This window comes from Xyrauchen texanus, chromosome 48 (assembly GCF_025860055.1).
Source record: "Xyrauchen texanus isolate HMW12.3.18 chromosome 48, RBS_HiC_50CHRs, whole genome shotgun sequence".
In the NCBI taxonomy this organism is placed as follows: domain Eukaryota; kingdom Metazoa; phylum Chordata; class Actinopteri; order Cypriniformes; family Catostomidae; genus Xyrauchen; species Xyrauchen texanus.
Genome location: NC_068323.1, coordinates 8,978,310 through 8,990,593, shown reverse-complemented (window position 1 = coordinate 8,990,593; position 12,284 = coordinate 8,978,310).

Sequence of the window (12,284 nt, the reverse complement as noted above, 5' to 3'; positions counted from 1 at the left end):
ACTGCTGATTCACTGCTTGAGCTGCACTTAATGATGGGTGTATATAAGCTGCCCATGTTGGTTTAATACTCTGAGGTAGATAACGAGCACAGGCAGCAATACTGTATTTTTGAGAGGCACAGCACAGTGCTCGGTATCAATATAGATTTCCTGATTTAATTTACACACTCTCGATATGATTCATTTTGGTATATTTCCATTATAATTCTTCTCTCAAAATTCTCTCTTAGCTAATGCTGTAAGTTATAAAGCGAACCATCGAACTTGGTACATTCCGAAAATACTATTTAAATTTTTTTTCGACAGGGCCCAAATTATGCAGTTCACTTGCTATTTATTTAACATATGTAATAATCAACACAACCAAAACAGTGTCAAAGTTTAAGATTTGGTAATTGAAAACGTATTAAATTGTTTATCGGCTGCTATTAAGAATATTGGGAACATTGCCTATGGTGTTTCGGCCCAGGTATAGACCATATAGTTGTAGTACAATGATTTTGCATATTGCTTTTCTAAGACTTTCTAATAACAATGATTAGCAGTTATGAACCCCAGAAAAGGCTGCTTGCCTAGTCGGAATGGACATAATAAATTAATACATAAATATTCATGACCCATAACATGATAGTCCAGTGCTATCTGAAGACATTCTAATTATAGAAGTGAGCGAAATACTTGTTGACCAAAGAAAAGGGCCAAAGCAATGCATTATGGGTAGTTTTTAGAGGTATATTTACATTCGACTACATGGCTCACTATGCACTGCTTAACCATGAAGCATCAAATTTTTCTTACAAAAAAATAGCTGGGTTTCTATAGACATATTTTAATGCAAATTTTTGGACATTGCATACAAAATCCTGGATGGAAACATTAAGATGTGAATAAAATCTTCAAAATGTGCAAAAAAAAAACATAAAAATATCAAATGTATATGCTCACTTGAAGCAGAGGTTTCTGAGGGGGGCACATAGAAAATCTAAAGGGAAATGCCCTGCCTTTCCTCCCCCGCTCCCCTTAGACACAGCCATGCAAAATGGTAAAAACATACAGTACGTCATAAATTATTATTTATACACAGTAGGTTATTAATGCAGCTTTAACAGGCTTTGCATTATTCTTCAAGTGGCATCACTCCAGGTCAAATTTTGCTCTTTGAACATCATGTATCTTGGTGCTTGTCAGACTAGTAGACAAACTAACCTTTAGTACCGCTGCATCTATAACAGTGTGCTATGATCGAACATGACATACTAGATAAAGCTGATTCGAGATGGGTATCGCACACTTGTCAACAATTCTCTCCAGTGTTTTTCCCGCAACACTCATATAAACCCTTCCAGGTTGACATTCTTGTTCTCGTCTTCCTTCCCCTTTGCTAATTATGGATTCTGCGAGAAATCTACAGGAAAGAACGCCATCAGTGGGCTTAGCTGAACCTGTGTTTCTGGTACCCAGCTCCGAAAGGCTGTTTGTCTGCCATCTAGCTGATGTAAGACAAGCCCATTGTGTGACATGCTGAAATTTCCACACAGTATGAGTTTTGGGGAGCTGTAAGACCATCGATAAACCAGCCAGGATAAGAACAAATAGGAAGTATGATGCAATGTGTCCTCTTGGAGTGAAAGGGGTTCGTACTCTATGTGAGCAGGTGCAACCCACCGGGCTTCAGTAATGACAAAAAGCACACACACAATTTCTCTTTGCAAGGATTCAAGGCCAAAAAGTGTATTGTGCATAAACGCCAAAGACAAAAAAAAAAAGGGCAAATGAGTATTTCAGGGTTTGAATTGATCTTTTTAAATAAACGTCAAATCTGTAGGTAAAATATGTGAACCTGTAATGGAAAGTGTATGTTTTAGGTGCTGTGACTGGTCACTATTGCTATTATTTTGAATTTGACACAATTTTTAGTCCACTTTTGCCATCACTAGTTCATTTTCAATGGTCCTGCAGTGCAACAAATATATTTAGTATATTTTATAAGATTGCATTTTTACTCCACTGACGGTTAAGGCCAAAATTCGGTTGTCCGCATTGCTAACATCTTTGGCACATGCGCCTGTTGTTGACTACTAAAATAGTATCACAAAGCAGTTGTAGTGCACATGCGTTAAACGCATTCGTATTTGCACGCAGTCAAAGGAGTAAACATTGAAAGGCAAAGTGCAACCAGCGCGATCCAATCCAAAACACAGAAAAAATAATACCTGGGCCTTTAGGGTTGGGGTTTGGATTAGGTTGTATGGTCAATAAAATATGCATTACTGTTGACTCTTTTACATCATTAACAACTAAATACAACTTGCTTTTGGTGCCACTCTTTGGCCATTATACCCAAAACGTGAAGCTCACACGTGTGCCATATGATCGACAACATTTCCAGCCTCGGCCACCAGGGGCAGTGGTCTGAACTTTGGTAAGCACAGACCGATTTCAGCTGAAGAACTTTCGGCATGCTGTTGCAAAATACGCAGCAAGGTCAGTCTGATTTAAATGGTTTTAGATGGAGTATAGCATGTAAGACCACATGACATCAACTTGTCATCTCAACTTCCAAAAATTGCTCTGTTTGTTTGACTGTCCCAACCAATCCGACACTGCAACATTGGCTCAACAAGTAGTGTGATTTCACTATGTTTTGCAACAGAGCGATGGAGACGGTGTTTGTAAAAGTGAGTTACCAACTAGGAGGACAAGTTAATATAAAGGACAGATGCTGCTGTCTTGTGAAGAGGTTTGAGTCCTGTCTTATTGGTGTCTCTGTCTCTTCTGAGTATTCATCATCTCTATCTGGGCTATATTAGTGGCAGCTGCTCATATTCCTCAACTGTCTCACTTCTGGTCATCTGTTGCAGACTTTCCAGAATGCAAACACAGGGTGGGAAATTCTACTCCAGGGACAATAACAAGCTGTGTACAAGTGCTGCCACCAGTGTGTTTAATAAACATATCCTCAATGGCTGAAAGTGAACCACAAGCCAGTGGTCAAAAATCAGTGTTGCAAAGTTGTTACTATGGAGACAAGATGGCAAGATTCCTCCAGAGCCGGCGAGTAATTCGGTTATGTGATTGATTTAAAAGAAGGATTTTGTACTGAACGTAATAAAATAGACTCGCTGGAAAGAGCCAAAGGTTTAAACACTCTCAAGACGTTTGTTGAAAAGTTTGAAAACTCTCCAGTCCCTTTAAAATGAATTTGCTGAAGCATTCGTTTTTGACACAAAATAAGATTCCACAGTGTATTTCGGGCTTGTTTTTACTTAAAAGTCCCACGTTGCACCAAATAATTATTTTATTTTTTCTGGTTATTTGTTGTATTTTGGTTGAACAAAAACTGCAAATTTTATTAATTTAGGACACTTTGTCTGTGCCCGTCATAGTAAGGAAAGATTAAGATTTTTTTTTTCTCTCGACATTTTTAAAATAAATTTTTTTTTAAACATCCTGCCGATTAATCGGTTATTGGACTTTCCCACCACCTTCGTTATCGTATCGGCAAAATCCACTATCTGTCGCCCTCTAGTCTGTACTAACTTTACCGGTATCAGATTCAGTCTGTACTAACTAAGTGAATTGGGACGCAGTGAATGTCTCTTATCTACCTGAAAAATCAAAATATGATTTGGTCAGGACTGCAGACAGCCAGGGGTCAGATTTCTGTCCTCATTGCGAATTTGGTTATTAGCACACTCACAAGCACCATTTGGCGATGATCCAAGATCAGGTTTTGTTCCTTACATTTTTATTTTTATTAATTAAATTTTTTCTAGGCACTCAAAGCAGAGTCCTGCAATGGGTCGCGTACCCGCGGGTACCCGCATAAAAGTGTCTAAAACGGGTGGATTGTGACATTCCTAAAATTCACGGGTGGGGATGCGGGTGGATAATGAACTCCTTGCAGGCGGGTAGTAGCGGATGAAAAATATGTGCAATATTTGTGTCTAAATTACCATTACACATTCGCAACAATGATATGACCTTTGGACCCATTACGTCACCACTGCGACAGTGCGACTTTCGTTGATGCTAATCGTAGCCTAGTTGGAGCGTTGCAGGAGTAGCTATGGATGAAGTAAAAGTAAAGTTGGCGAGCGGAGTATATAAAATTGTTGACAACGAGTCTTTAAAGGCAAAATCGGATGTGTGGAGAAAGTGTGGTGTAATACGTGATCAGGAAAATAACATCATTAGCGGATTTGCGGCTTGCAAAACATGCCATAAAGTTTTGCCGTTTGATAGCCGGAAGCTGGGCACGTAGGAAGCATGTCGAGACTTGCAGGAGCACAGCAGGGGTTTCCAGTGCTACAGGTATTTTGCCAAAGGGTACAAACCTCCAAGAGGGGAAGACAAGGAGGCGATAACACAATTTTTTTCTTGTTCTTTTTTTACATTTTTTATTAATAGGTCTATTTGCGTTATCAGGTTCCATAGCCTATTTAGGTGCCGATGTAGGCTACTTGAATGGCGCAAAACAAAGCGCACTTTAGCCTGTTTCATTTGCCCATTCATGAGGCTATTGTGATGTTGAGAGAGGTGCGAGATAAAAAATAAATCACTTTAATTGGAATGATTTTAGTGTGTGTGAGTTATCGCGGGCACGGGTCAAATATTAACGGGTCTGGGCGGGTGTGGATTTAATTTTGATATTATCACGGGTGACGGGTAGGATCTGGTGCTGAACTTTGCGGGTACGGGCGGGGGCGGGTCTCCAAAAATGGACCCGTGCAGGACTCTGACTCAAAGTGCTTTACATAGTAAAGGGGGAATCTCCACTGACGTGTGGTCTGGGTAGGCAAACTAGGCACTGCCTACCCTGCCAAAATTCAAAAATAAAATGTTTATTAAATAATAAACTTGTATTTGTATTTTTACTTTTTATTCTTGTGATTTATATATGCAATATGTGTGTTATTCCAATTGTTTAGACGTTATGATGACAAATGTAGCAGTTACGCATAATCAACTAAAAACAAATGGTAGAATAATCAGTGCTTTTACGGTCCATTCATTGCAGACGACACGCGGAAAACCCATGTTGCGCATGCGCACTTCGATCCTGTATTCTTTAACATGTACGGCAAAAAGCACAAATCTGCCGTGCCTTTTGACGTAAATATGTTATGCCCGTAATCATCTCCGTTACGTATCAGACATGGACCAATTAAAATCAAGATATTCCTGGACATTTGCGTAGCTAACGTCATTATACCACAGCTAGCGTACATGCCTAATCCCCGCCAAATTCAAAATCAAAATGACAGCACCGGCCGTCATCACGGAATTAAGAATTTTTTCCAAGCTCGATTTTAATTCCAAATATGAGTTAATTGCAAGAGGGAGGTCTACGCCAGCCTTAGATTGACTAGTACAGCAAAAGGGCACAAAAAGTATCCGATCATTTCAAACTGATTGGTATGTAAGAAAAGATTGGCTATGTGGCTGTGCTAACAATCAGCGGCTGTACTGCTATCCCTGCCTGCTTTTTTCAACCGGTCAGACTGTTTGGACTTCAGCGGGATATTGTGATTTGAGCAACCTGCCCGCAGCTTTAACCAAGCATGAAAAGTCGTCAGCTCACATCCAGTGTCAAATTACACTGAAAACCTATGGAAAATCTCGGATCGACCTTGCACTTGACGAGCAAAGGAAGCTGTATATAACCTACCACAATGAAAAGGTAAAGGATTGTTGTATTGTATCTTCTGTTATAAAGATGAAGATTGCACATAAAAAAATAAGCACATAATGTTGTAAAAATAAACAACTTATGTTCTGTTATATGTTCTGTGTTTTGACTACTGAATTTTGTATAATAATATCTAATGAAGATATATTAACAAAATCGTATATATTATAACACATATAAAATACATACATTTCTTGATATGCCGCGCATGTGCGTAACGTTCACTCTGTGTGTGTGTGTGTGTGTGTGTGTGTGTGTGTGTGTGTGTGTGTGTGTCTGTGATGAGAGAGAGTACACGATATACATCCTGATTTTTTTTATTTTTTTATTTTATTTTATTGACAAATAATTCATCCTGATTTTTACATTTCTTGATATGCCGCGCTTGTGCGTAACATTCACTGTTATTACGTATTATTAGCTTAAACAATAAATCAGGTAATCTGGCTTTCATAACTCAGTGCCTAGCCTCTTTAAGACATCACCGCACGTCACTGGGAATCTCCTCAACCACCACCAGTGTGTAGCATCCACCTGCATGATGCGATGGCAGCCATATTGCACCAGTACGCTCACCACACACCAGCTATTGGTGGAGAGGAGAGAGTAGAGTGATGTAGACAATTAAGGGATGGGCCATGGTGGGCCAATGGGGAATTTAGCCAGGACACCAGGGTTACACCCCTACTCTTTACGAGAAGTGTTGTGTGATTTTTAATGACCACACAGAGTCAGGACCTCGGTTTAACGTCTCATCCGAAAGATGGTAATTTTTTACAGTATAGTGTCCCTGTCACAATACTGGGGCATTAGGACCCACACAGACTGTAGGGTGAGCACTCCCTGCTGGTCTCCCTAAAACCACTTCCAGCAGAAACCCTGGTTTTCCCCAGGAGGTCTCCCATCCAGTTATTGGCCAGGCTCAACCCTGCTTAGCTTTAGTGGGCAACCAGGCAAGAGCTGCATGGTGATTATGGCTGCCATTTTGTTCTCTTTGCATGTAACATTTTAATACAGAATGCTTGACCCTGGATCAGCGCTCAAGGGCAGCATCTGCAGAGCTTGGTGATTTGAAACGTTGAAGCCTTCATTTAGCAGTCAAAGTGTTTTGCAATATTCTAAAGAGTGCCGCTGAATGGTGTGCCATGATTACTTCCTTTCCAATAAAATGGCCTCTCTCTCTTCCTGCATTTTTCTTCCAAGCATCCTCACCACCTTTTTTGAATTTCACCAAAAATTATTAATGGTTCGATAAATTTTCCATGCAAGCGTTGCTGATTTGCATGACACACAGCGGAGAGGGGGAAAGTGGGTAATGTGGGAAGGAAAGAGTAAAAAAGTGGAATGCAAATACGAGACGGCAGGGCTGTGCGGCCGCGGAGACCGGGAAATCATAATTGCCTTCTGCAACGAGACTGCACAATGAGGAGTGAGAGACGTATTTCTGACAGTATTCTGGTTTTGCATCATGTGAATCTCCTGTAAAATGTTTTAAAGACTGAATTTATAGTTTCATGGTTTTTTTTATTATAATTAAAAATAATGATTGCAGTGTATTCGTTTTTTGTAGTGTATCCTTACAAAGACTATACAATAGAAAGCTGTGTTTATATCATATTCAGCTGAGGCTACAAACTCACAACTCAGGTCAAATCTAATTTTTTGCTGCAGTGCTGTTACTGTAGATTATGTTGTAGTAGGGGTGCCACCATGGAATAGTGGTTCAGAAAACACTGGAGAGACAAAGAGAGAGACAACATTTCTCAGTGCCATCGAAATCTGTAAGTTGTTGGGGCCGCCACACTCAACAATTCCCCTGCTATTCCTCTCTCTCTTTCTCTGTCTTCGATCTGTGTGCTGTCGGTGACAGTATGAGGCAGTTATTCTCCGGTGTGTTCGTGCTCTGTCAGTGAAGCTGTTGATATGAGCAGAGATCTCAGCGCTGCGAGAATGAGTTAGATGCCCAGGCGGGCGATAAGTGAGGGTTGAAAGTCAGGAGAGGCCTTGTTGTGCCCTTAAGCTCTGTGGATATCATGAGCTGGCAGGACATTATGACAAAACTTCTAGGTTTCGCAGACATGATGAATGGTATGTTTTGGTTTGATTCAATAGAAACCGCATAAACAAGGTTTGTGGACCAGGTTGGTTAAAGGGATAGTTCACCTAAAAATAAAATTCTGGCATTGTTTGCTCACCCATATACTGTGTCAAACCTGTATGAAAGGAGATGTTGTGAAAAATGTAAGACATTTAAAGGAACGTTCCGGGTTCAATACAAGTTAAGCTCAGTCGACAGCATTTGTGTCATAAAATGTTGATTTATCACATTTATAAATATATATATATATATATATATATATAAGTAAAAATCGGCTAATGTGAGGCACTTACAAAGGAAGTAAATGGGGCCAATTCGTAAATGTTAAAATACTCACTTTTTCAAAATTATTTCCACAAGAGGTGAACAATATGCATGTTAACATGATTTTAGTGTGATGAAATCGCTTGCTAACCATTTTGGTGTGAACATATTGCCAATTTTACAACTTGGTTACCATTACAATCTAACGCTAACAAAAAAAAGACTGTAAAAATGATTTTTTAACCAACTTTACAGCTCAAATTATAAAATAAAGTGCTTCAAAGCTTCACATTTCTCTTCCATTGTAAATGTCTCACTGAAACCTTGATATATTCTTTGTTTTTTTTTTCTTTTAAAGAAACGGGACAGACAAATCCAAAAATATTTTTGTGCTAATCAATATTATGCCACAAATGCTGTCGATTGAGCTTAACTTGTATTGAACCCGAAATATTCCTTTAAGGCCACATTTACTTTTGCACAGTGAAATTCGGTGGGCAAAGTAGGGGTGGGTGAACCATTGAGCGCGTGTGTAACCAGCAGAAAACGAATTGCCACAATGCTGCATTTCTTACCCTGAGAATTAAGTTTAAAAAGTAACACACCACTAAAATGATCTCCATTGTAAATATTTAGTGTAGCTGTGTACAAGCACCGCCCACACACAGGTCAGTGCCAAACCAAACAACATCCTATTAGTCAATACAGCGAATTCACCTGTGAAGGTTCACCAAACTTGACGCAAAATCTGCGAGGGGAAATTCTTCACCACCATCATGTGGAACTCACTACCGTGCAGATTCCCATTGAGATGACTGTATTTCACCTGCAGAATATTGCTGTGCAAAGGAAATTGTGACTGTGCATTTAACTTTATTATTCAAGGTGGTCTGAATCTGACTGATGAAGCCTAGTTGTTAAAGATCTTGTAGCCTAAATGTTGTAGGTTACAATCCCACAATGGTACAATCCATAAAATATCACCATTGTGTCCTTGAGCAAGACACATACCTTCATGTTACTTCTGATGGACTGAACATTGGTGGCAGTATTGTAGTAATCGCAGGAATGCTGTAAGGATGTTGGGCCCCTTGACATCTTTGCACTCTTATTATTAATAATGAACATGAACATAATCATGATTGCACATTCAATAAGAGTTTGAAACGTTCATTAAAATAACAATGCATTTAATTGAAATAACTGTACAATAAATAAATGACATTTTAGTGAGTTGGGACGGTGTTTCTAATGGAAATATTGGGTTTTTTAATGTTTTAAATGACGATTCAACCCTAGAATGTATGCGTGTCAAAAATGAGTCTTTTGATCTGCCTCTACAGGTATTCCTCAGTTAAAGTGTCTTCTGTCATGTGAACTTGCATATTAAAATTATAAGAGAATTTCCATGACAACCCCTACAATGCATATGTTGGTCATGTATAACCCATGTGTAATTCCTATGGCATTCAATGCATTTAACACTGGGATTAGTTTTGTAATACATTGATTCATTGTAGAATAATACAGAAATATTGTGTTGTTGGAGCCGTTAGCTAGCTGGCTACGCTAATGACATGCGGTGCTGATGCATCGTGGGTGACCCAAGTTTGAGTCCCAGCTTGTGAGGTCCTGTCCCGATCCCATTCCCACTCTTCTCCCTCTCATTTCCAGTCATCTCTCTACTTTCCCTGTCCCATTAAAGCCAAAAGGCCATACAAATAATACAAAAAAGAAATCTAGTGTTTTAGTGTCACGTTTATAATTATTTATTTTTGTACAAAACATTATTTGATCAAAGTCTATTGTGTGGGTAGAGTTGTAGAGACATTTTACCACCAAAAATCGAAAATGCCCAAATTTCTGATATACAGGCTTTTTTAGACTCTCAACCAAAAGTGTGTACTTCATTTTCAATGTATCTGAAAGTCTTCACAATTGAATAAAATACATATAAACTATTTAAAGATGTAAATAACTTATAAAATTATCATTAGAGTTAATTAACTTTGAAAAAATAAGTCGTTTTATAAAGAATAAGCCTCTAGTTTTCACCTGGATCTTTTTTGAGCCACATATGAAATAAAGAGTGGTGAAGTTACATCTTTGGTCTAGGGTTAAGTTATCTCTTGAAATATCTGAAGGCAAAAACAACAAAAACATTTTCCCCCTACAAGAGCATTAGAAATACAACAGATTTTATACTGGATAATCTCAAGTGACTCCACATGGACTGAACCAAGGTGTTGTAAAATTGTGGTTACAGACCTGAACTTGTAACCAAAATGTTGTAGGTTCAAACCCACAAGGTTTAATCCATTAAATGTCACCATTGCTGCGTTTAGTGTACTAAAGACCATTAACCTCAGGTTACTCCAAGTGAACTGAAGCTGAGTGATATAGTCAAGTGGTTAATCATCTAGTCAACTAGCCTCAAGGTTGTTGGCTCCAACAAAGGTTAATCCATTAACTCAATCCATCTGAACAAGACTCTCAACCTCAAGTCACTCCAGATGGACTAAACCTAGGTAGTGTGATGCAGTGCTTAGCGACCTGGGCTGGCAACCACATTGTATTAGGTTAAAATCCCAATATGTGTGATTCATCACTATGTTACACAATTTTTGTTCCTGGGTAGTGTTATTTCCTAATTGCTTATGCCTCAAAACTATAGAAAATGGCTATTATTCCCTACAAACTTTGCTTTTGTGACGAGGAGAGTGATATTTTGAAATGTACCTATTTCCAATGAGAAAACGGGCGAATTTGTGTCTTTTCGTTCACATAAAGTCAGCGGTGTTCAAAGTCCAATATATCTTGGTGGAAGCATTCGTCTTGCTCCTCTGAGTATGCACCCATGTTCTCCTTCAATTTATCAAAATGAGCATCAAGGATATGCACTTTGAGGGACATCCTACAGCCCATTGTGCCATAGTCTTTCACCAGAGTCTCAACCAGCTCCACATAGTTTTCAGCCTTGTGATTTGCCCAGGATGCCCTGAACCACTGTGACAAAGCTGTACCAAACCTCTTTCACCTTACAAGTGAGCTTCTTGGGGAATTCATTACACTCCAGGATCTTCTTTATCCATGTTCCGAAGACACTGGCTTTGACCTTTGCCTCAGACAGCTTAGGGAAGAAGTCTTGAAGGTACTCGAAGGCTGCCGACTCCTAATCTAGAGCTCAATACATAAGGCCCAATTTGATGTGCAGTGGTAGTATCAGCACTTCCGGGGGTCCACCAGTGGCTCCCACTTACATTTACATTTATGCATTTGGCAGATGCTTTTGTCCAAAGCGACTTACAGAGTCCTTATTACAGGGACAATCCCCCTGGAGCAACCTGGTGAGCAAGTGCCTTGCTCAAGGACACAATGGTGGTGGCTGTGGGGCTTGAACCAGCATCCTTCTGATTACCAGATTACCAGTTATGTGCTTAGACCACTACACCACCACCACTCACACTTGACGTTGTTCCTCTCCACAGAGAATTCGGTTTTCTGTGGCCAGTCCCGCCTGTGGTAGTGCACCTTGGTGTCCCTGCTGTCCCAAAGGCGTCCCAAAGTTTTTTACAAATTAACAAATTTTATAACATAAAATTCCAGCAACAATTGTCCATTTTACTTTCCAGAGATTTTTTGCTGTGCTCGCAGGTGAAACGAGGTGCCCAGGGTTTGTCTTGATCCCCGACAGGCATGCCGAAATATGCCTTGTAGGCCTCACACATCTTAACAGATGCTTCCAAGGAGGACTATTTCACTATTATCTTGATAAATTGGCTGCAGACATGGCAAAATGCATCTGCCGGATGCTTGCAGCCTCTTGATGCCATCTCAGAAAAATGCAGATATGTATCCACTTAGGCAGCTAAACTGAACTGGTGAGCTTAAGACCCCTGTATATATACTACTATTTATATTACTGGAAAGTTCTAGAAGTTACTCCAAGTTTACTCGGCACTGAATCTATCTGGAATGCTCTGGAAAATAGGTACATTTCAAAATATCACTGTCCTGTCCTAGCCATTTTCTATACTTATGAGGCATAAGCAATTAGGAAATAACACTTACTACCCAGGAACCAAAAATAAATTAATAAATAATTGTAACACGATCAATATAATTTCATTTAGCACACTTAAGATCCAGATGAACTGAACCTGAGTGTTATATCCTAGTATTTAAGATTTAATCTCATATCCTGTAAGAGATGACATTGTGTCAATGAGC